The sequence below is a fragment of the Bos grunniens genome, chromosome 14, assembly GCF_055505025.1.
Source record: "Bos grunniens cultivar Pamir isolate PY7600 chromosome 14, Bosgru_T2T1.0, whole genome shotgun sequence".
NCBI lineage: Eukaryota > Metazoa > Chordata > Mammalia > Artiodactyla > Bovidae > Bos > Bos grunniens.
In genome coordinates this window covers 69568013-69591636 of record NC_141178.1, presented here as the reverse complement: position 1 = coordinate 69591636, position 23624 = coordinate 69568013, and the positions used below count along the sequence as shown (strand labels likewise).

Below are 23624 nucleotides of genomic sequence, written 5' to 3'. Positions count from 1 at the left end.
ACTGGAAGTGATTGACACTGAGGAGACTCTGCTGATAGTAATGGAGTACTTCAGCGGGGGAGACTTTTTCAGCCACTGGAGGCCAAAGCCAGAATTTGAGGCCCGAGGCCTGTTCTGCGTGAACCACCAGGCGAGTGGAAGCCATCAAGGCCATTAACAAGGCTAAAGAGGGCTTTTCCAGGATCAAGGAATTCTTTTGAGAGGTTAACAGCAGGAGAAGTTTGAACCACCCGGATATTGTGAAACTCCTAGAAGTGATTGACACTGAGGAGACTCTTCTTAGAGGAATGGAGTACCTCAGCGGGGGGGACTTTTTCAGCCACTGGTGAGCAAAGCCAGACTTTGAGGCCCGAGGCCCGTTGGGCCCAAACCACCATGGGAGTGGTAGCGATCAAGGCCAAAAACAAGGGGAATAAAAGAGCTCCTCAAGCCTTCAAAAGTGTTTTCAGAGGTTAACAGCATGAGAATGTCGAACCACCCGAATATTGTGAAACTACTGGACGTGCTTGACACGAGGAGACTCTGCTTATAGTAATGGAGTACCTCAGCGGGGGAGACTTTTTCAGCCACTGGAGTCCAAAGCCAGACTGTGAGGCCCGAGGCCTGTTATGCCCGAACCACCAGGGGAGTGATAGCCATCAAGGCCATTAACAAGACAAAAGAGTGCTTCACCATGATCAAGGAACTCTTTTACTTTTACTTTTATTTTATTTTTAAACTTTACAATATTGTATTAGTTTTTCCAATTATTGAAATGATTCCACCACAGGTATACATGTGTTTCCCATCCTGAACCCTCCTCCCTCCTCCCTCTCCATACCATCCCTCTGGGTTGTCCCAGTGCACCAGCCCCAAGCATCCAGTATCGTGCATCGAACCTGGACTGGCAACTCGTTTCATACATGATATTATACGTGTTTAAATGCCATAAGTGGTTAACAGCATGAGAATCTTGAACCACCCGAATATTGTGAAACTATTGGAGGTGATTGACACTGAGGAGACTCTGCTTATAGTAAAGGAGTACCTCAGCGGGGGAGACTTTTTTAGCCACTGGAGTTCTAAGCCAGACTTTGAGGCTCAAGGCCCGTTGGGCCCAAACCACCATGGGAGTGGTAGCGATCAAGGCCAAAAACAAGGAAAAAAAAAGAGCTCCTCAAGCCTTCAAAAGTGTTTTCAGAGGTTAACAGCATGAGAACGTTGAACCACCCGAATATTGTGAAACTACTGGACGTGTTTGACACGAGGAGACTCTGCTTATAGTAATGGAGTACCTCAGCGGGGGAGACTTTTTCAGCCACTTGCGGCCTAGGCCAGATTTTGAGGACCGAGGCCTATTCTGCGTGAACCACCAGGGGAGTGGTAGCCATCAAGGCCATTAACAAGACAAAAGAGAGCTTCTCCAGGATCAGGGAAGTCTTTTGAGAGGTTAACAGCATGAGAATGTTGAACCACCCAAATATGGTGAAACTACTGGAAGTGAATGATGTGGAGTACCTCAGCGGGGGAGACTTGTTCACCCACTTGGAAGCCTTAGGCCCGACCCACACATACCACCAGGTGATTGGTAGCCATCAAGGCCATTAACAGGACAATACAGAGCATCTCCAGCCTCCTATAACTGTTTCCAGAGGTTAACAGCATGAGAAGGTTGAACCACTGGAATATTATGAAACTAATGGAAGTGATTGACACTGAGGAGACTCTGCTTATAATAATGGAGTACCTCAGCCGGGCAGTCTTTTTCAGCTACTGGAGGCCAAAGCCAGAGTTTGAGGCCTGAGGCCTATTCTGCGTGAACCACCAGGGGAGTGGTAGCCATCAAGTCCATTAACAAGACAAAAGAGATGTTCTCCATGATCCAGAAACTGTTTTGAGAGGTTAATAGCATGAGCATGGTGAACCACCCGAATATTGTGAAACTACTTGAAGTCATTTATACTAAGCACTCTGTGTTTATAGTAATCCCCAACTTGGAAGCCTGAGGCCCGATCCTCCCATACCAGAAGGTAAGTGGTAGCCATCAAGGCCATTAACAAGACAAAACAAAGCATCTACAGCCTCCAATATCTGTATTCAGAGGTGTACAGCTTGAGAGTGTTGAACCACCTGAATACTGTGGAACTACTGGAAGTGATTGATAATGAGGGGACTCTGCTTATCGTAAGGGAGTACCTCAGCGGGGGAGACTTGTTCACCCACTTGAATGCCAAAGGCAGACTTGGAAGCCTGAGGCACGTTCCGCCCATACCACCAGGGGAGTGGTAGCATTCAAGGACATTAACATGACAAAAGAGAGCGTCTCCAACCTCCAGGAACAGTTTTGATAGGTTAACAGCATAAGAATGTTGAACCACTGGAATAATGTCAAAGTACTGGAAGTGACTGATACTGAGGAGACTCTGTATACTAATGGAGTACCTCAGCGGGGGATACCTGTTCACCCACTATGAGGCCAAAGAGAGAGGCAGAGGCCTGAGGCCCGTTGGGCCCGCACCACCAAGGGATGGTAGCCATCAAAGCGATTAACAGACGAGAGAGACTCTCTAGCGTCCAGGAACTGTTTCGAGAGGTTAACATCATTAGAATGTTGAACGACCTGAATACTGTGAAACTATTGGAAGTGATTGATACTGAGGACACTCTGCTTATAGTAATGGAGTACCTCAGAGGGGGAGATTTGTTCACCCACTTGGAGGCCAAAGCCAGAGGAGGAGGACCGAGGCCCACTCTGCGCATGCCACCAGGGGAGTGGTAACCAAAAGGTCATTAACAAGACGAAAGAGAGCCTCTCCTGCCTCCAGGAATGTTTTGAGAGGATAATAGCATGAGAATGTTGAACCACCGGAATATTGCAAAAATACTGGAAGTGATTGATACTGAGAAGGCTGTGATTACAGTAATCACCCACTTGGAAACCTGAGGCCCAATCCACCCATACCACCATGGGAGGGGTAGCCATCAAGGCCATTATGAGCACAAAACAGATGGCACCAACGGCAACTGTGACACACATCACACCAGGGGCACCCATGACACCAGTGTCACCTGTGGCACCCGCGTTGCCCACAACACTCACAGAACCCCTGGCACCCAGGGCAACCACATCACCTGTGACACCTGCAACATCAATGGCACCCATGACATCAGCAGTAAAATCCCTGAAGGAATCCATGGCCTCCCAGATGTGCCTGATGCAGGAAGCTCCACCCTTGTTGGGCAGCCCTAGAATATGTCCCCAGTCAGTCTCTCTGGCTTCACCCAGAAAAAGAAGAGGGTGGCTGGGAGAATTTGGAGACATATATTTAAATATCTTTGCTGTGGGCTGCCCAGCAAGAGGGCTAATAATAAAGTGACACCAGAAACAGATAGTGGATCACCTGCCAAGCTCCCTGGGACCTGGTCATGTTCCGACCAGGATGATGGCATTCAAATCCAGCACCTCCAGCACCTTCAAGAAAGCCTCCTATCCAAAACTCTGGCCAGCTAAGAGGATGCTCTGGAGTGGTCTGGGCAACCAGAAGAGGCACCACCTTGGCCTGGCTGCCCCGCCTCCCCTGCTGGGTGAAACTTCAGACTGGACTGTGCCCTGGGGCATGTCCCCCAACGCCCACACGTCTGTCTTTCATGTTGGTGGGGAAGGGGATAATGCTTGTCATCTCCTTGGTTCTTCATAGTCTTAATAAACTTTATGCTCCAGAAAGATGTATCATACTCTGTTTTGCCTTCTCTCTGGTTAGAGAAGTGTGTTGTCATGTAGTACTTGGTGTTAATGACCTAAGAATTAGCACAATCATTCCCAAGAGCAACAATTGCTGCACTGCAGGGCAGACATGCAGAAAGAGTGTATTATCCCCCTGCACTGACATTACCTAATATTTTCAGAAGGGTCAAAGGGAACTTTTGATCCCTGCAGTCAGTGTTAATAGGACCGGGACATCTGGGATAGGCTAATAAGTCCTGTGAACCAGCCGGTGTGCAGTGTGGTCAGGTCCCCAGGCTGATGAGTTTCTTGAATGTCCTGCAGGAGCTGGGTTCTCTCCTCCTCCCATGGGGAAGGGCCCTGATGCATGAGGTTATCAAAATGTTTTTGATGTGGATCATTTTTAAAGTCTATTGAACTTGTTACAATATTGCTTCTGTTTTATATTCTGGTTTTTTGGCCTGGAAGCATGTGGAATCTTTGCTCCCCAACCAGGGATTGAACCTGCAATCCCCTGCGCTGGAAGGCGAAGTCTTAACTGCTAGACCACCAGGGAAGTCCCTTTTTCATCTTAATTTTTTTGATGTGTGGGTTTGACTACAGGGACTGGCTGATTATCAAAAATACTAGATTTGTCAGCGACCCCTGGTTCCCTGATTCAAGGAGCCACTGAACACATGGGAGACTGGAACAGGGTCTTGTTCCCAGAGGCCTGTCTCTGGGGGGGCACGCTCTGTGGACACACACTCTCAGAGACATCAGCTGAACCGTTCTGTGGGCTCTTGTGTGCTTACCTGTCACCTGCTGACTGTGCATTTCTTCACCACCAACATGCAGAGCTCTCTGGCCACTCGCCCACGAGCCACCTCCTGGAGCAGTCACAAAATGGTCTACAAGATTCTAAGTCAATCAGGCTCTTTCTGCTTTCTTCTCAGCTCTTGTTTTGTATATCAACAGTGTCACTGATATTTTTTTTTTCTTCTTCTTCTCTTCACCTGGATTCTCTAGCAAAGGGGAGGCTAGGAACTGGCCCAATATACAAGGATCCTTCCCCTTTCTTCTCATTTCTTCATTACTGTCTCTCAGTTCTGTATCAGAAAAAAATCCATGGGCCAAGTTAGTGAAAACAGATCTCTCACTGCAGAGGGGGAGAAAGAGAGACATCGACAGACCAAACAACAATTATTTTAATTGGGTGGGAAGGACAGGAAGACTTGAATGGATTCTTCCTCTACTCGAACACAAATGTAGTCAGAGAGCAATGAACTCTCGATACGTGGTACATCCTAATGGTAGTCAGGAAGGAATAAAGCAATCTGAGGTGAGGAGATGGGCTGGGCGGCTGGTCATCCCACATCTGAGATGACATTCTCAGCTGGCTTTTAGGTGAACCCTTCTATCTCAAATGAGGGACTTTAAGATTCGTTCACAGTATAACCACTTTCAGCCATCACTTTCTCTGATATATATCATTCATAAGCAAAGAGTTAAATGTGCTCATTTTGGATATTTCCTGAAAACCAACTCACTAATTCACAAAGCCTTGGGAGTATCTCCCTACAAGATGCTTATTAATTACAAAGTTAAAATTTAAATCTACATTGGAGAACCCTCACAGACACCACCCTAAACACATGGTCAAAGTCTACCTCACTAGTAATAAAATGTGTCAACATCCTGTACCTTTTTGGAGCTTCCCTGGAGCTCAGCCATAAAGAATCTTCCTGCCAATGCAGGAGACATGGGTCTGAGTGTTCAATCCCTGGGTCAGGAAGGTCCCCTGGAGAAGGAAGTGGCAACCCACTCCAGTATTCTTGCCGGGGAAATCCCATGGGCAGAGGAGCCGGATGGGTAATAGTCCATGGGGTCTCCAAAGAGTCAGGCATGACTGAGCAACTAAATAACAACAACAAAGTATGCTGTAGAAGAATTTCCGTAATAAGGTTAGTTCACACATCTTCCACCTCATATCGTTACCTTTTCTTTCCTTTTGTGGTCAAAACATGTAAGATCTACTCTGGTAACAACTCTCAAGTATACATTACAATACTCTACGGTATTAGAGTCACCATGCTATATATTAGACCCCTAGAACTTAGTCATCTTATGTTTATGTCTTTCGACCAATACCTCCCCAACCCCCTCCCCCCTCAAACAACAAACATTCCTCCAAGAGTTTGGCATTTTTAGATTCCACATACAAGTGAGATCGTACACTATTTGTCTTTATCTGAAGTATCTCACTTAGAATATGCCCTCAAGCTTCATCCATGTTGTTACAAATGGAAGGATTTCCTTCTTTCTCATGGCTGAATAATATGCCACCATACATATACATATAGAATACATATGAATATATATATATATACACACACCATAGATTTGTTATCCACCTTTATTCATCTGTCAACAAACACAGATTCTTCTATTTCTTGGTAGTTTCAAATAATGCTGCAATGAACACTGGGGTACAGAGAGCACTTCAACATACTGATTTCATTTCCTTTGGCTTATTTCCCAGAGGTGGGGATGCCAGATTATATGGGAGTTATCTTTCACTTTTTGACTTATTATCGTAACAGTTTTCCATAACGGCTAGGCCACATTCTTTGGATTCTAATCTCAGCTCTGCCACATATTAAAAGGACTTAACCTTCCTGAACCTCACTTCTTTTTGTCTATAAAAATGAGACGGATTAGACTAAATAAAATGACAGATAAAGGAAAGGCATTTTGGCAGTCCTTGTACTAGGTTTAAGGAAGACAGATGACTAAATCATAGTAGGTGCCCTCTGGGTTGCTCGAGCATGATCTCCAGGTTCCGTTTTAGCTTCAGCTTAAGAAGCTCTATGGTCCAGTTATTAAAATTGTAGGTTCTGGGGTCTAATCTAGGACACTGTTTAAAAACTGGCCCTGCCGTTAACTTAGCAACATAACCTTGAAAGACTTTCTCCTTTCAGCCATTCATGAAAGTGGAGATAGTAGTTACTCCAAAGTGACAAGGTGAGCTTAAATTAAACAATGCAGCCAAGGTGTTTCAGACAGTATGGTATATAATAAATCACTGCCACTAGCACTTATTCTTTTTCTAGCATTTATCAATGAAGACACCACTGCTTAGGGCTGGATAATTCTTCTTTAGGAAAATCTTTCCAAAGAGTTCCTGTAACGTCCCCCAGGTCATTGGAATAAACCAAACCACCCCCACATATGTTCAAACATGGAGAGAATACTCTTATGCCTCCCGGTTAAGGACTACATACATAGCAAACTACTTCTAAGGATTTGTTTATTTTTGTGTTCTAAGTATAACACTGTGACTAGCACACAACTCAGTAAACACCTTTAATAGAAATGGGTACAGAATGAATAAAACAATATGACTATATAGATATGCTGGAAATGCCACCATTATAAATTTATGCCTTTTGTGTGTGTGTGTGTGTGCTTCTATTAAATGTCTAGAATCCCTCATTAAATTGCAGGTAGTTCCAAGGGGAAATTGGAGAAGGCAATGGCAATTGCCTGGAAAAGTGCCTGGAAATTTTTTTTCCTGGAAAATCTAGCCTGGAAAATCCAGTACTCTTGCCTGGAAAATCCCATGGACGGAGGAGCCTGGTAGACAACAGTCCATGGGGTCTCGAAGAGTTGGACACGACTGAGCAACTTCACTTTCACTTTTCACTTTCATTCACTGGAGAAGGAAATGGCAACCCACTCCAGTAATCTTGCCTGGGGAATCCCAGGGACAGCAGAGCCTGGTGGGCTGCCATCTATGGGTTCGAACAGAGTCGGACATGACTGAAGCGACTTAGCAACAGTAGCAGCCAAGAGGAAATACTCTCAGCAGTTACTAACTACTGTCAATGTGGGTGGATGCCAGCTCTGACAAAAGCCCTGCAGGAGTAGTTCATGGGACAGGAAACATGGCGACACTCTAGTGTTCAATATAAATTCAAAACTGAGAAGCTTTGTATGGTCTCTAACTGTCTCTCTGCAAAAAATCTGCACACAAAAAATAAGAACATGTGTGACAATGTGAGCCCAATGGGAGACACATCTCTTACCTCTCATTTTATTTTAAAAGAAATTGAAACCCAAGTTCCCTTTCCATCTATCATCTTCTTGCCCTCTTTCTTCCTTACAGAATTACACCACATCCCATAGTTCTCTTTCCTCCCTAATCAGTCTTCCTGAGAAACTAAGCTGAACATTTTTGTTTAATATCTGTTTTCATTTAATTAGTCAAATTCTTCTCACAATTCTTTGAAAATTCATTGTCCCACCCAGGAACATTCAATAATTTTGTCCTCAACTCTAAAAGTCAGGGGCCTCATGTGTTCTTTGGTTTTCTTTCCACTTCTCACAAAGCACTTTACTCTGAAGAACATACCTATTCTCGTGGACTTAACAATGACAACTTATCTTTATCTGATTATTTGCCATTAGAAACCCCAAATTCACAGTTTAATTCTGTAAAAAATATTCACTACACAACTGACAATTTATAAAAATTAGTCTCCATTTCACATGCCTCCCTACTTAACACAAAGATCTCCTAATGCATTGAGACAAGTGAGGTAGCATTCACTAGTTAGTACATGTAAACAACTATTTTCACTATGAAACACAAGAGCAAGTCTATTTCAGAACAGAACTGCACTTCTTGCAAATGATGCAGGATTTCATGATGTCAAAACACAGTTCAGAAACTTAGAAAAGCACTTGTATGGAAGAGTTGCTCCAGTGAACAAATGAAGATAAATTTACAAGGCTGATGACAGATTGGTGACTTGAAAGACTTCACAAAAATTGCTTGAGTATCAAAAAATTAGGAGACTTAGAAAAAAAATGATGAACCCTCACGTATGTTTTGCAAATTTTGCCCTCTTTATAACTGTGCCATAATGGTAAAGCTGAGAGCTTCTATAGCCAAAATAATCTTGAAAAAGTACAAGGTTAAATGTCTCACACTTTCTGATTTCAAGCTTATCACAACGCTATTGTAATCAAAACATGTGGTATGTGTATAAATACAGACAGAACAATGGAATAGAATAAAGAGCCCAGAAATAAACCCTCACAATCATAGCCAAATGATTCCTGATAAGGAAGCTATGACCATTCAATGGGGAAAAAAACAAAAAAAAACTTTTCAACAAACAGTTGTGGGAAAACTAGATATCCACATGCAAAAGAACAAGTTGTAGCCTGACCTTACATTATAGACAAAAAGAACTGAAAACGGATCAAAGATCTAAATGTAAGACCTCTATCTAGAAAAGTCTTAGAAGAAAACAAAGAAGAAAAGCTTCATGACATATTCCATTGTAATTTCTTAGAAATTTGGGGGAAAAATTTTGTTTTAACTCCACCTTTTTAGGATCCTTGGCTAACTCTAAAAATCAAATTGACCAGCACAGAGTAATAGGAGAAAGCATATAAATTTATTAACATAAGTCTTAAGAAACATGGGAGCCTTCATAAGAAAACCAATATCTGAAGAAACAGTGAAACTTGAGTGTTTTCACACTAGATTTGGTGAAGAGTGGATAGTCATGAAGAAATATAATAGGCCAAGGAGCATGAGGTGAGTATAGTATACTAGGGAAAACTTAGCAAGGCCTCTTTGGAGTCTTTCTGGCATCCTTTTGTCTTTGGCAATGAGGACACACCTTTGCTTCTATAGGGAAAGCACTTGTCACTTAAAAGTATTATGACCTATGTCAGGGTTGAAGGGTGAGCAGAAGGACAAAGTAACCTTCCTACTTCTGCTGTTTTCTCAGAGTCCTTCAACTTAAAATATAAAATATGCCAAGGAGTCATATTTTAGTGTAGCATGGTCTGAATTCCGTAACACATGACACCGAAAGCATAGACAAACAAAGTTAAAAGAGATAAACTGGACTACACCAAAATGTAAAACTTTTGTGCATCAAGGACCCAATCAATAGTGAAAAGACAACTCAAGGAATGGAAGGAAACATTTGCAAACCATTTATCTGACAATGAGTTAAAATGTAGAATATAAGGGCAATTTCTAAGATTTAACAACAACAGAAACAAAAAGAACATAATAAAAAATGACTAAAGGATTTGAAAGAAGTTTCTCCAAAGAACATATACGAATGGCCAATAGGCACATGAAAAGATGTACCACTTCTCTAGTCAACAGGGAAATGCAAATCAAAACCACAGTGACACATCCAGCTCATACCCACTGAAGTAGCTGCTATAAAAAGAAAAAAGAAATAAAAGAAAAAGGAACACCTGTTGACAAGGATGCTAAAAAAAAGGAAATCCCTGTGCACTATGTTGATATTTATTTCTTTATGGCGGCACTGGGTCTTTGCTGCTGGATACGGGCTTTCTCTAGTCGCCACAAGTGGAGGAAACTCTCTGGATGCAGTGTGTGGCCTCAGCAGTTGCAGTATATGGGCTCTAGAGCACACAGGCCCAGTAACTGTGGCCCACAGGCTTCACTGCCCCACAGAATCTGAAATCTCCCCAGACCAGGGGTTGAACTCGTGTCCCCTGCACTGGCAAACAGATTCCTAACCACTGGACCACCAGACAACGTCCCTTTTGCACTATTAATAGGAAGGTAAAATAGTGTAGTCACCATGAAAGAGCATGGTGGTTCCTCAAAAATTTAAAAATCAAATTTCTGTATGGTCCACCAAGTCTACATTTGGAATATGCTCAGAAGAATTGAAAGCGTGGTCTTGAAGAGATGTTTGTACACCCATGTTCCTAGCAACACTACTCACAGAAGCCCAAAGGTGGAAGCAACTCAAAGGTCCACTGATAGATGAATGGATAAACAAAATCTGATGTAAACATATAACAGAATAGTATTCGCCATAAAAAGAAAGTTCTGACATGTGTTATAACCTGTACAAACCAAAAGGACAGAATACTAAAATAATCCAGTAACACGGAAAAGGAAATGGCAACCCAGTCCAGTACTCTTGCCTGGAAAATCCCATGGATGGAGGAGCCTGGTTGGCTACAGTCCAAGGGGTCACTAAGAGTCAGACACAACTGAGCAACTTCACTTTCACTTTTCACTGTCACGCATTGGAGAAGGAAATGGCAACCCACTCCAGTATTCTTGCCTGGAGAATCCCAGGGACAGGGGAGCCTGGTGGGCTGCTGTCTACGGGGCTGCACAGAGTCGGACACGACTGAAGTGACTTAGCAGCAGCAATCCAGTAACAAAAAGACAAATACTGTGTGTTTGATTACATTTACAGCAAGTATCTAGGTACTCAAACTCAGAGACACAGAAAATATAATATAATGGGAACTTCCCTAGCAGTCCAATGGTTGAGACTCTGCCCTTCCACAGCAGGGAGCATGAGTTCAACCCAAGGTCAGGAAACTAAGATCCCACATGCCTTGTTGTATGGTTAAACAGTAAAAAAATAAATAAGTTAGTAAATAAGAAAGAAAGAAAAGAAAATGTCACAATGTCATGGCTGTCACCGGCATGATCATCGGCTCGGGTGCTGCTGTCATCCCGGGTGTTGGGACTTGAGGAGTCTGGGCTGGGGGTGACAGTCCTCGCTTCCGGGCAGGGTGGGGCGTGGCAGGCTCTCTGGTCTTCTCTCTTGACTCCTGGTTCTCCTGCTGCTGAATGGTCTCCCAAAGCCAGGTGGGAATATGCATGGACATCTCAGGGCTGGTGGGAGGCATATGTTCTTGGCTGCTGAGGTCAGAGGAAACGCTGGCCTCACAATGATCGTGCGGGCCCTCAACTTGGGTTCATTCATGTTACTGCCACTGCTTATGTCTAAGTCCTGGATTTGGTCTCTGCACTGGCCCAGTATCATCCCCACTGTCTCCCCAGGGTACTCTTCACAGGCTGGCGGGAGTGGCTCCTCCTGGCCCATGTTCACCCATGGATGCTGCCAAACATCATCTAAAGTACCTCTGTTGGTAGGGTTGAGTGTTAGCATTCTTCCTAGTAAGTCTGTTATCTCATTGAATAGTTATTTGGGCATATGTTGCTGTCCCCTAAGCACACGCTGCCACAGCTCCCAGAAATCTTATCCCCTGAAGGGGAGTGATCCAGTTACCTCGGTGTACTGGATGCTGCCGAGGCTCCACACATCCTCCTCTGGGCCTGTGTAAGGGCTCCCCAGGAAGAGTCCTGGGGCCATGAACGCAGGACTGCCGCAGAAAGCGTCTAGCTTCTTTCCTGGGTGCCACTGGTTGCTAAGTGTGAAGTCGGAGATCTTGGCGGTGTTGTTGGCATCGAGGAGGAGGTTGTCCAGCTTCAAGTCCCGGTGCACCACACCCAGCTGATGGCAGTGATGCAGAGACGAGAACAGCTTTTGGAATGGGCCTTGGGCCTCCCCCTCCATCGTGCGGCCTTTGGCCTCCAAGTGGGTGAACAAGTCTCCCCCGCTGAGGTACTCCATTACTATAAACAGAGTCTCCTCAGTATCAGTCACTTCCAGGAGTTTGACAGTATTCGGGTGGTTTAATATTCTCATGCTTTTAACTTCTCAAAACGGTTCCTGGATGCTGGAGAAGTCTGATTTGTCTTGTTAATGGCCATGATGGCTACCACTCCCCTGGTCAGAACATGCCTGGCCAACTCAACTTTGGCGAAGTGGCCTTCAGAATTGTGTGAAGGATCTCATAAATCTCAATATGAACCACCATTTTTGTTGAGATGGCCATGAGGTTCACATCCCTAACTATACTAACTGCTACTGCTGCTGCTGCTAAGTCGCTTCCATCCTGTCCGACTCTGTGCGACCCCATTGACGGAAGCCCACCAGGCTCCCCTGTCCCTGGGATTCTCCAGGCAAGAACACTGGAGTGGGTTTCCATTTCCTTCTCCAGTGCATGAAAGTGAAAAGTGAAAGGGAAGTTGCTCAGTCGTGTCTGACTCTTAGCGACCCCATGGACTGCAGCCTTCCAGGCTCCTCCATCCATGGGATTTTCCAGGCAAGAGTACTGGAGTGGGGTGCCATTACTAAGCTATACTAATTACCTAACTACACCATCTACACCACTAATTATACTATCACTAAGCCCTAACTAAGAATGCTAACTTTTCTAACAGTACTCTGTATGCTAACAGGGCTATACAACTATTCTAATGCTAAGAACTATACTAACAGTGCTAACACCAACTATGCTAATAAAGTATTAAATATATGAACTTATGCTAAGTTTATCGACAATAATAACAGTGCTAACACTAACTATACTATCTATGCTAACAAACTATTAACTATACCAAATATGCTACCTATATCATTGATATTCTCTCTACTAATACTACCTACACTAACTTAAAAAAAATAAGATAGAAGAGGAAAAGAACTAAGGGGAAAAAGTGGGGAAAAAAACAAAAAAAAACAAAGAAAAATATGAGGAGAAATTAAAAAGAAAAAAAAGACATTTAAAAAATGAGGAAAAGACCAAGGAAAAAGAGAAAAATGAAAAAGAAAAAGGAAAGAAATCGACAAAATGGCAAAACACGGAAAAAAGCTCGCTAACTTTAGGTCCAGCCATCAGGTCACCAAAATCAGATTCCTCGGCTCTGTGGACAATGCATCCAGCTGGGGTCTTATACGAAGAAGGCAATGGCATCCCACTCCGGTACTCTTGCCTGGAAAATCCCATGGATGGAGGAGCCTGGAAGGCTGCAGTCCATGGGTTCGCTGAGCATCGAACACGACTGAGCAACTTCACTTTTACTTTTCACTTTCATGCATTGGAGAAGGAAATGGCAACCCACTCCAGTGCTCTTGCCTGGAGAATCCCAGGGACGGGGGAGCCTCGTGGGCTGCCGTCTATGGGGTTGCACAGAGTCGGACACGACTGAAGTGACTTAGCAGGGTCTTATAAAGGGTTTTTTGTGAGTTTCATCACAGTGATGCCCTGTGAGGTCAGAGCAAGAAAAGGATCAGTCGTGGCTGCCCTCAATCTTTCCCAGCATTAGGGTCTTTTCAAATGAGTCAGCTCTTTGTGTCAGGTGGCCAAAGTATTGGAGTTTCAGCTTCAACATCAGTCCTTCCAATGAACACCCAGGACTGATCGCCTTTAGGATGGACTGGCTAGATCTCCTTGCAGTCCAAGGGTCTCTGAAGAGTTTTCTCCAACAACACAGTTCAAATGCATCAATTCTTTGGCACTCAGGTTTCATTAAGTCCAACTCTCACATCCATACATGACTACTGGAAAAGCCATAGCCTTGACTAGACAGACCTTTGTTGGCAAAGTGATGTCTTTGCTTTTTAATATGCTGTCTAGGTTGGTCATAACTTTCCTTCCAAGGAGTAAGCATCTTTTAATTTCAGGGCTGCAGTCACCATCTGCAGTGATTTTGGAGCCCCCCAAAATAAAGTCAGCCACTGTTTCCACTGTTTCCCCATCTATTTGCCATGAAGTGATGGGACCAGATGCCATGATCTTCATTTTCTGAATGTGAAACTTTTAAGCCAGGTTTTTCAGTGTCCTCTTTCACTTTCATCAAGAGATCCTTTAGTTCTTCACATTCTGCCATAAGGGTGGTGTCATCTGCATATCTGAGGTTATTGATATTTCTCCCGGCAATCTTGATTCCAGCTTGTGCTTCTTCCAGCCCAGCGTGTCTCATGATGTACTCTGCATAGAAGTTAAATAAGCAGGGTGACAATATACAGCCTTGAAGTACTCCTTTTCCTATTTGGAACCAGTCTGTTTCATGTCCAGTTCTAACTGTTGCTTCCTGACCTGCATACAGGTTTCTCAAGCAGCAGGTCAGATCCACACAGTCAAAGGTTTTGGCAAAGTCAATAAAGCAGAAATAGATGTTTTTCTGGAACTCTCTTGCTTTTTTGATGATCCAGCGGATGTTGGCAATTTGATCTCTGGTTCCTCTGCCTTTTCCAAAAGCAGCTTGAACATCTGGAAATTCACGGTTCAGGTATTGCTGAAGCCTGGCTTGGAGAATTTTGAGCATTGCTTTACTAGCGTGTTAGATGAGTGCAATTGTGTGGTGGTTTGAGAATTCTTTGGCCTTGTCTTTCTTTGGTATTGGAATGAAGACTGAGCACATTAGTCATGATTATACAGTTAAGAAGCATCCTGGTATGTTACTTCTGGGTTTACATGCATGGAAAATTGCCTTCTGAAGGATGTAAGCAAAATTGTGTTCCACACTTAGTCTTGAGCTCATAAGAAAGGCAGCATTGGGGTCTGAATAGGATTTGGAGAGGTAGAAAACATGAAGAGGTAATGATGTAAAAGCCAAGAGATAGGAAAAGCAAAAGCAAGTTTGCGGAAGATGAATATAGTGTTTTGGCCGAAGCAGAGCTTCCTTAAAAGATTAATAGTGTTGGGGATTTACCTGGTGGCCCAGTGGTTAATGGAGAAGGCAATGGCACCCCACTCCAGTACTCTTGCCTGGAAAAATCCCATGGACATAGGAGCCTGGTAGGCTGCAGTCCATGGGGTCGCTAAGAGTCGGACGCGACTGAGCGACTTCACTTTCATTTTCACTTTCATGCATTGGAGAAGGAAATGGTAACCCACTCCAGTATTCTTGCCTGGAGAATCCCAGGGACGGGGGAGCCTGGTGGGCTGCCGTCTATGGGGTCGCACAGAGTCGGACACGACTGAAGCGACTTAGCAGCAGTAGCAGCAGCAGCCAGTGGTTAAGACTCTGAGCTTCCAATGCAAAGGGCTTGTGTTCCATCCCTGGTCAGGGAACTGAGATCCCACATTCTGTGTGTCCTTGCCAGAAGCCAAAAACATCCACACAAACAACAATAATGAAAAAGATTAACAGGGATGTATTTGGGTAGAATTAGAACAGGAAAAAATTCAAGAAGTGAGGAGGCAAAAGAGAAGTTTGTTGTACTTATCAGTCCATGGGGTCTCGAAGAGTCAGACACGACTGAGCGACTTCACTTTCACTTTCACTTTCATGCATTGGAGAAGGAAATGGCAACCCACTCCAGTATTCTTGCCTGGAGAATCCCAGGGACGGGGGAGCCTGGTGGGCTGCCGTCTATGGGGTCCCACGGAGTCAGACATGACTGAATCGACTTAGCAGCAGCAGGCATGAATGGTGAGGGTCAGAACAAAAGGAGCCTTGGAGGGAAGGAAAAAGGGAGTGCAGATGAAAGCCTTCATAGAGAAATCAGCAGGGCTTGGACACAGTACATGACAGGGGAGCAAATGGAAGAAGACAGAATAACAGCAGTATTTTCACTTAAGTTGATGTGGCATGTAGGATGGCATTAAGAAGAACAAAAGAAATATTTAGAAGGGCAATGATAGGTTTGACTTTTTATGTTGACTATGAATTAATAGAGAAACATTTTCAGTAAAATGTCCAGGGCATTTAGAAAACTTAGATTGGTCTGGTCCACAGATGGAATTGGAAGTCATATGAATGGAGGACAGAACTGAAAGAGGTCTTTATTATCCAGAGATTTAAAGTGGAAAGATCATTTAAATAACTTTGTAAAGAACAAGGCTACATACCTGTAAATAGTGGAAAAACTTAAAAGGGAAAAAGTAATTACAGTTATTTGTATCCTATATTTAAAAAAATGTCTATTCTAATTCCATCTGTCCACTAATTCCTAGAATGAGCAAAGAATTAATTTCTTATTGTCACTGTTTTGTATACCCAGTGAATCTGAGCACTAGTCTCTAGGAATCTGGACTCTGTCTTACTTTCTAAAAAATTGTGTACATGTACATTTATTTTCTAATCTTTTTGTCATCACAAAGTTTTAAAAAAACACACAAAAATCATTGGTATATTGATTTGAGTTTTATCTGGTCTTTTATGCACAAATTTCACACGTGGTAAAAAAGTCAGTCTTGACTCTTCAACATGTAATGAAATTTTAAAGATTCTTTTAGCAAGCAATCTGAATGCAAGATTCTTTGACATTTTTTATTTTGTTTCCCTTGAACTATCTTTTTGATTTTTTTTAAATGTGGTAAAAGACACATAATAGAAAATGTATTAATACCATCTGAAACATTTTGAAGTGTGCAGTTCAGTAGTGTTAATTATCTTCTCGTTGTTATGCAACCAATCTTCAGAAATCTATAGTCGTGCAAAACTGAAATTCCATCACCATTAAACAACAATTCTCCATGTCTCCTTCCGCCTAGCTCCTAGAAACCACCACTATGACATTTTCTTTTCTTTCTTTCTTATTTATTTATTTTTTTACTGTTTAACCATAGTACAAGGCATGTGGGATCTTAGTTCCCTGACCAGGGGTTGAACCAATGCTCCCTGCTGTGGAAGGGCAGAGTCTCAACCATTGGACTGCTAGGGAAGTTCCTTTATATTATATTTTCTGTGTGTCTGAGTTTGAGTACCTGGCTACTTGCTGTACATGTAGTCAAACACACAGTATTTGTCTTTTGTTACTGGATTGCTGCTGCTAAGTCACTTCAGTCGTGTCCGACTCTGTGCAGCCCCGTAGACAGCAGCCCACCAGGCTCCCCTGTCCCTGGGATTCTCCAGGCAAGAATACTGGAGTGGGTTGCCATTTCCTTCTCCAATGCGTGACAGTGAAAAGTGAAAGTGAAGTTGCTCAGTTGTGTCTGACTCTTAGCGACCCCTTGGACTGTAGCCAACCAGGCTCCTCCATCCATGGGATTTTCCAGGCAAGAGTACTGGACTGGGTTGCCATTTCCTTTTCCGTGTTACTGGATTATTTTAGTATTCTGTCCTTTTGGTTTGTACAGGTTATAACACATGTCAGAACTTTCTTTTTATGGCGAATACTATTCTGTTATATGTTTACATCAGATTTAGTCTATCCATTCATCTATCAGTGGACCTTTGGGTTGCTTCCACCTTTGGGCTTCTGTGAGTAGTGCTGCTAGGAACACGGGTGTACAAGCATCTCTTCAAGACCACGCTTTCAATTCTTCTGAGCATATTCCAAATGTAGACTTGGTGGACCATACAGAAATTTGATTTTTAAATTTTTGAGGAACCACCATGCTCTTTCATGGTGACTACACTATTTTACCTTCCTATTAATAGTGCAAAAGGGACGTTGTCTGGTGGTCCAGTGGTTAGGAATCTGTTTGCCAGTGCAGGGGACACGAGTTCAACCCCTGGTCTGGGGAGATTTCAGATTCTGTGGGGCAGTGAAGCCTGTGGGCCACAGTTACTGGGCCTGTGTGCTCTAAAGCCCATATACTGCAACTGCTGAGGCCACTCACTGCATCCAGAGAGTTTCCTCCACTTGTGGCGACTAGAGAAAGCCCGTATCCAGCAGCAAAGACCCAGTGCCGCCATAAAGAAATAAATATCAACATAGTGCACAGGGATTTCCTTTTTTTAGCATCCTTGTCAACAGGTGTTCCTTTTTCTTTTATTTCTTTTTTCTTTTTATAGCAGCTACTTCAGTGGGTATGAGCTGGATGTGTCACTGTGGTTTTGATTTGCATTTCCCTGTTGACTAGAGAAGTGGTACATCTTTTCATGTGCCTATTGGCCATTCGTATATGTTCTTTGGAGAAACTTCTTTCAAATCCTTTAGTCATTTTGTATTATGTTCTTTTTGTTTCTGTTGTTGTTAAATCTTAGAAATTGCCCTTATATTACCACGCAGGGTAGTTTCTGAGAACGGGCGCCCACCTGCATGTCTGATGATGCTCACGGCTATTTCAAAATAAGCTTAACAACTTGTGTTCCTGAAATACAGAAACACAACTGAGTGACCCTGGCAGGCACTTGGGCCGTATCCGCTGGGTATGATGACCCGGCCTAGGAGCCCCAGCCAGCACCTTCCACCTTGCACAGCATTATCTGACATTGCATTATCATTGTCAGATAAATGGTTTGCAATGTTTCCTTCCATTACTTGAGTTGTCTTTTCACTATTGATTGGGTCCTTGATGCACAAAAGTTTTACATTTTGGTGTAGTCCAATTTATCTCTTTTAACTTTGTTTGTCTATGCTTTTGGTGTCATGTCTTACGGAGCTGAGACCATGCTACACTAATATATGACACCTTGGCATATTTTATATTTTAAGTTGAAGGACTTTGAGAAAACAGCAGAAGTAGGAAGGTTACTTTGTCCTTCTGCTCACCCTTCACCCCTAAAGTAGGTCATAATACTTTTAAGTGAGAAGTGCTTTCCCTATAGAAGCAAAGGTGTGTCCTCATCTCCAAAGACAAAAGGATTCCAGAAAGACTCCAAAGAGGCCTTGCTAAGTTTCTGCAGGTGTACTACACTCACCTCATGCTCCTTGGCCTATTATATTCCTTCATGACTATCCACTCTTCATCAAATCTAATGTGAAAACACTCAGATTTCACTGTTTCTTCAGATCTTGGTTTTCTTATGAAGGCTCCCATGTTTCTTAAGACTTATGTTAATAAATTTATATGCTTTCTCCTATTACTCTGTCTTGGTCAATTTGATTTTCAGAGTTAGCCAAGGATCTGAAAAAGCTGTTGTAAAAAAAAAAATTACTCCGAAATCTCTAAGAAATTACAATGAAATATGTCATGAAGCTTTTCTTCTTTGTTTTCTTCTAAGACTTTTCTAGATTGAGGTCTTGCATTTAGATCTTTGATCCATTTTCAGTTCTTTTTGTCTATAGTGTAAGGTAAGCGTACAATTTGTTCTTTTGCATGTGGATATCTAGTTTTTCCACAACTGTTTGTTCACAAGGGTTTCCCCCCCCCCCCCCTTGAATGGTCTTAGCTTCCTGATCAGGAATCATTTGCCTATGATTGTGAGGGTTTATTTCTGGGCTCTCTATTCTACTCCATTGTTCTGTCTGTATCTATACACATACCACACTGTTTTGATTACAATAGCATTGTGATAAGCTTGAAATCAGAAAGCGTGAGACATTTAACCTTGTTCTTTTTCAAGACTGTTTTGGCTATTGAAGCTCTCAGCTTTACTGTTATGACACAGTTATAAAGAGGGCAAAACATAAAATTTGCAAACCATAGGTGAGGATTCATCATTTTTTTTCTAAGTCTCCTAATTTTTTGATATTCAAGTAAATTTTTGTGAAGTCTTTCAAGTCACCATTCTGTCATCAGCCTTGTAAATTTATCTTCATTTATTAAGTAGAGTAACTCTTCCATACGAGCGCTTTTCTAAGTATCTGAACTGTGTTTTGACATCATGAAATCCTGCATCATTTGCAAGAAGTGCAATTCTGTTCTGAAATAGATTTGCTCTTGTATTTCATAGTGCAAATAGTTGTTTACATGTACTAACCAGTGAATGCTACCTCACTTGTCTCAATGCATTAGGAGATCTTTGTGTTACGTAGGGAGGGATGTGAAATGGAGACGAATTTTTATAAATTGTCAGTTGTGTAGTGAATATTTTGTACAGAATTAAACTGTGAATTTGGGGCTTCTGATGGTAAATAATCAGATAAAGGTAAGTTGTCATTGTTAAGTCCACGAGAATAGGTATGTTCTTCAGAGTAAAGTGCTTTGTGAGAAGTGGAAAGAAAACCAAAGTACACATGAGGCCCCTGACTTTTAGAGTTGAGGACAAAAACATTGAATGTTCCTGGGTGGGAGAATGAATTTTCAAAGAATTATGAGAAGAATTTTACTAATGAAAACAGATATTAAATAAAAATGTTCAGCTTAGTTTCTCAGGAAGACTGATTAGGGAGGAAGGAGAACTATGGGATGTGGTGTAATTCTGTAAGGAAGAAAGAGGGCAAGAGGCGGATAGACGGAAAGGGAACTTGGGTTTCAATTTCTTTTAAAATAAAATGAGACGTAAGAGATGTGTCTCCCATTGGGCTCACATTGTCACACATGTTCTTATTTTTGTGTGCAGATTTTTTGCAGAGAGACAGTTAGAGACCATACAAAGCTTCTCAGTTTTGAATTTATATTGAACACTACTGTCTCTCCATGTTTTGTCCCATGAACTACTCCTGCAGGGCTTTTGTCACAGCTGGCATCCACCCACCTTGATGCTAGTTAGTAACAGCTGAGAGTATTTCCCCTTGGCTGCTACTGCTGCTAAGTCGCTTCAGTCATGTCCGACTCTGTGTGACCCCATAGATGGCAGCACACCAGCCTCTGCTGTCCCTGGGATTCTCCAGACAAGAACACTGGAGTGGGTTGCCATTTCCTTCTCCAGTGAATGAAAGTGAAAAGTGAAAGTGAAGTCGCTCAGTCGTGTCCTGCTCTTCGCCACCCCATGCACGGCAACCTACCAGGTTCCTCCGTCCATGGGATTTTCCAGGCAAGAGTACTGGATGGGTTGCCTTTGACTGAACTGACTGAACTGAACTGAATCCAAGTTTTCCAAATGCCCCCTGACATTTTTACTTAAAACTGTTTCTCTATTAATTCAAATTCAACATAAAAATATCAAACCTCTCATTGCCCATCTAAATATTACTTTCCCATTTCTCAATGTCGTACATGCCACACCAACTTAAATGAAAATACTGGTGTCATTCTGTCTTCCATTTGCTCACCTGTCTTTTAACGTGTCCAAGCCCTGCTGACTTGTCTTTTGAAGGCTGTCTTTCATCTGGACTCCTTTTTCTTCCCTCCAAGTTTCACTCCTTCTGGCCCGTACCTCTTATGCCTAAGTGAGCACCATAAACTTCTCTTTTGCCTCCTCACTTATTCAATTTTTTCCTGTTCTAAGTCCACCCAAATACATCCCTGTTAATCTTTACAGTTGTTGTTGTTGTTGTTTATGTGGGTGTTTTTTTGTGTGTGTTTTTGGCAATGTCACACAGCATGTGTGATCTTAGTTCCCTGACCAAGGATCGAATGCATGCCCTTTCCATTGGAAGCTCAGAGTCTTAACCACCGGACCACCAGGTAAATCCCCAACACTAAAATCTTTTAATGCAGCTCAGTTAGTTCAGTCACTCAGTCTAGTCCAACTCTTTGTGACCCCGTGGACTGCAGCATGCCAGGCTACCCTGTCCATCACAGGGAATATCCACTCCTGGAGTTTGCTCAAACTCAGTTCCATCGAGTTGGTGATGCCATCCAACTATCTTATCCTCTGTTGTCCCCTTCTCCTTCTGCCTTCAATCTTTCCCAGCATCAGGGTCTTTTCCAATAAGTCAGGTCTTCACATCAGGTAGCCAAAGTATTTGGAGCTTCAGTTTCAGCATCAGGACCTCCAAAGAATATTCAGGACTTATTTCCTTTAGGATTGACTGGCTGGATCTCCTTGCAGTCCAAGAGACTCTCAAGAGTCTCCTCCAACACCACAGTTCAAAAGCATCAATTCTTCGGATTAAAGATTTACTGAACATGGCCCAACCCATCAGAACAAGATCCAGTTTCCCCCTCAGTCAGTCTCTCCCCAGTCAGGAAGCTTCCATAAGCCTCGTATCCTTCTCCATTAGAGGGCAGACAGACTAAAAAGCCACAGTCACAGAAAGTTAACCAATCTGATCTCACGGACCACAGCCTTGTCTGATTCAATGAAACTATGAGCCGTGCCATGTAGGGCCACCCAAGATGAACGGGTCATGGTGGAAAGTTCTGACAAAATGTAGTCCACTGGAGAAGGGAATGGCAAACCACTTCAGTATTCTTGCCTTGAGAACCCCATGAACAGTATGAAAAGGCTAGCGTGTAAGATGAGTGCAATTGTGCAGTAGTTTGAATATTCTTTGGGATTGCCTTTCTCTGGGATTGATATTAAAACTGACTTTTTCCAGTCTTGTGTCCACTCTGAGTTTTTCAAATTTGCTGGCATATTGAGTGCAGCACTTTCACAGCATCATCTTTCAGGATTTGAAATAGCTCAGTGGAGCTCCATCACCTCCACTAGCTTTGTTCGTAGTGATGCTTCCTATGGCCCACTTGACTTCCCATTCGAGGATATCTGGCTCATCTAAGTCACCACACCATTGTTATCTGGATCACTGAGACATTTTTTGTATAGCTTTTCTGTGTCTTCTTGCCACTTCTTCTTAATATTCTGCTTCTGTTAGGTCAACATCGTTTCTGTCCTTAATTGTGCCCATCTTTGCATGAAATTTTCCCTTGGTATCTCATTTTCTTGAAGAGTTCTGTCATGCAGCTCTGCTTCAGCCAAAACACATTATTCATTCTTCTGCAAACTTTTTTCCTTTTCCTATCTCTTGGCTTTTACTTCATTGCCTCCTCCATGTTTTCTAACTCTACAAATCCTATTCAGATCCCAAAGCTGCCTTTCTTGATGAGCTCAAGACTAAATGTTCTCTCCCCAGGAACACATGTTTGCCTACATCCCTCCGAAGGCAATTTTCCATGCATGTAAACCCAGAAGTAGGCGACCAGGATACTTCTTAATTGTATAATCATGTCGAATGTGCTCAGTGCATATAATGACAACAAACAGTTGTTATTTATTGAATACCTGCTAAACACTTTGTATTTACTAATAATAGCAACCATTTGTTGAGTTTTTCTTGTGTGCTACATCCGAACCACATTACATCAATGAGTCTACATAAAAGTTGTGAAAGGTAGGCAGGATTATTAGCCCATTTTTTCCAGATGAGGAAACTAAGGTAGAGAGAAAACATACAGCCTAACAAAGAAAGCTGCTAGTAATAGTGGGCAGAGCTAGAATTCAAACCCAGACAGTCCAGCTTCTCAATCCACATTCTTGATCACTACCCTGTGTTAAATTATAATGTGTCATTTAATCCTACACTAACCCACAAGGATATATATTAGCTTGCCCACTATGAAAATTAACAAAATGAAATCCAAAGAAGACACGAAATACCTTCAGTCACACATATGGTTAAGTGGTAATGTTCAACTTTATACCCAGGTCTGTCAGACTCCATTAAACATTATTTTATATGCTTGTGCTCTTGAGATCAACACAACTATCTTAAAAGGTTACTATGGGAATTAAATAAGACCATGCATATGTTTTATAAGTGCTAATACACTATACTGA

The 23624-nt window shown here is 42.6% G+C and overlaps 1 pseudogene across 1 annotated transcript; it reads right to left on the bottom strand.

Annotated features, from left to right (window-relative positions):
- Window positions 1–9914: 9914 nt before the first annotated feature.
- On the bottom strand, window positions 9915–13260 carry LOC147359645 (serine/threonine-protein kinase MARK2-like; annotated as a pseudogene). The gene is made up of 2 exons (XR_015140391.1): window positions 11175–13260; window positions 9915–9935 (listed from the first exon to the last, which is right to left on the bottom strand). The product of XR_015140391.1 is annotated as a serine/threonine-protein kinase MARK2-like (transcript).
- Between the last annotated feature and the right edge of the window lie 10364 nt (window positions 13261–23624).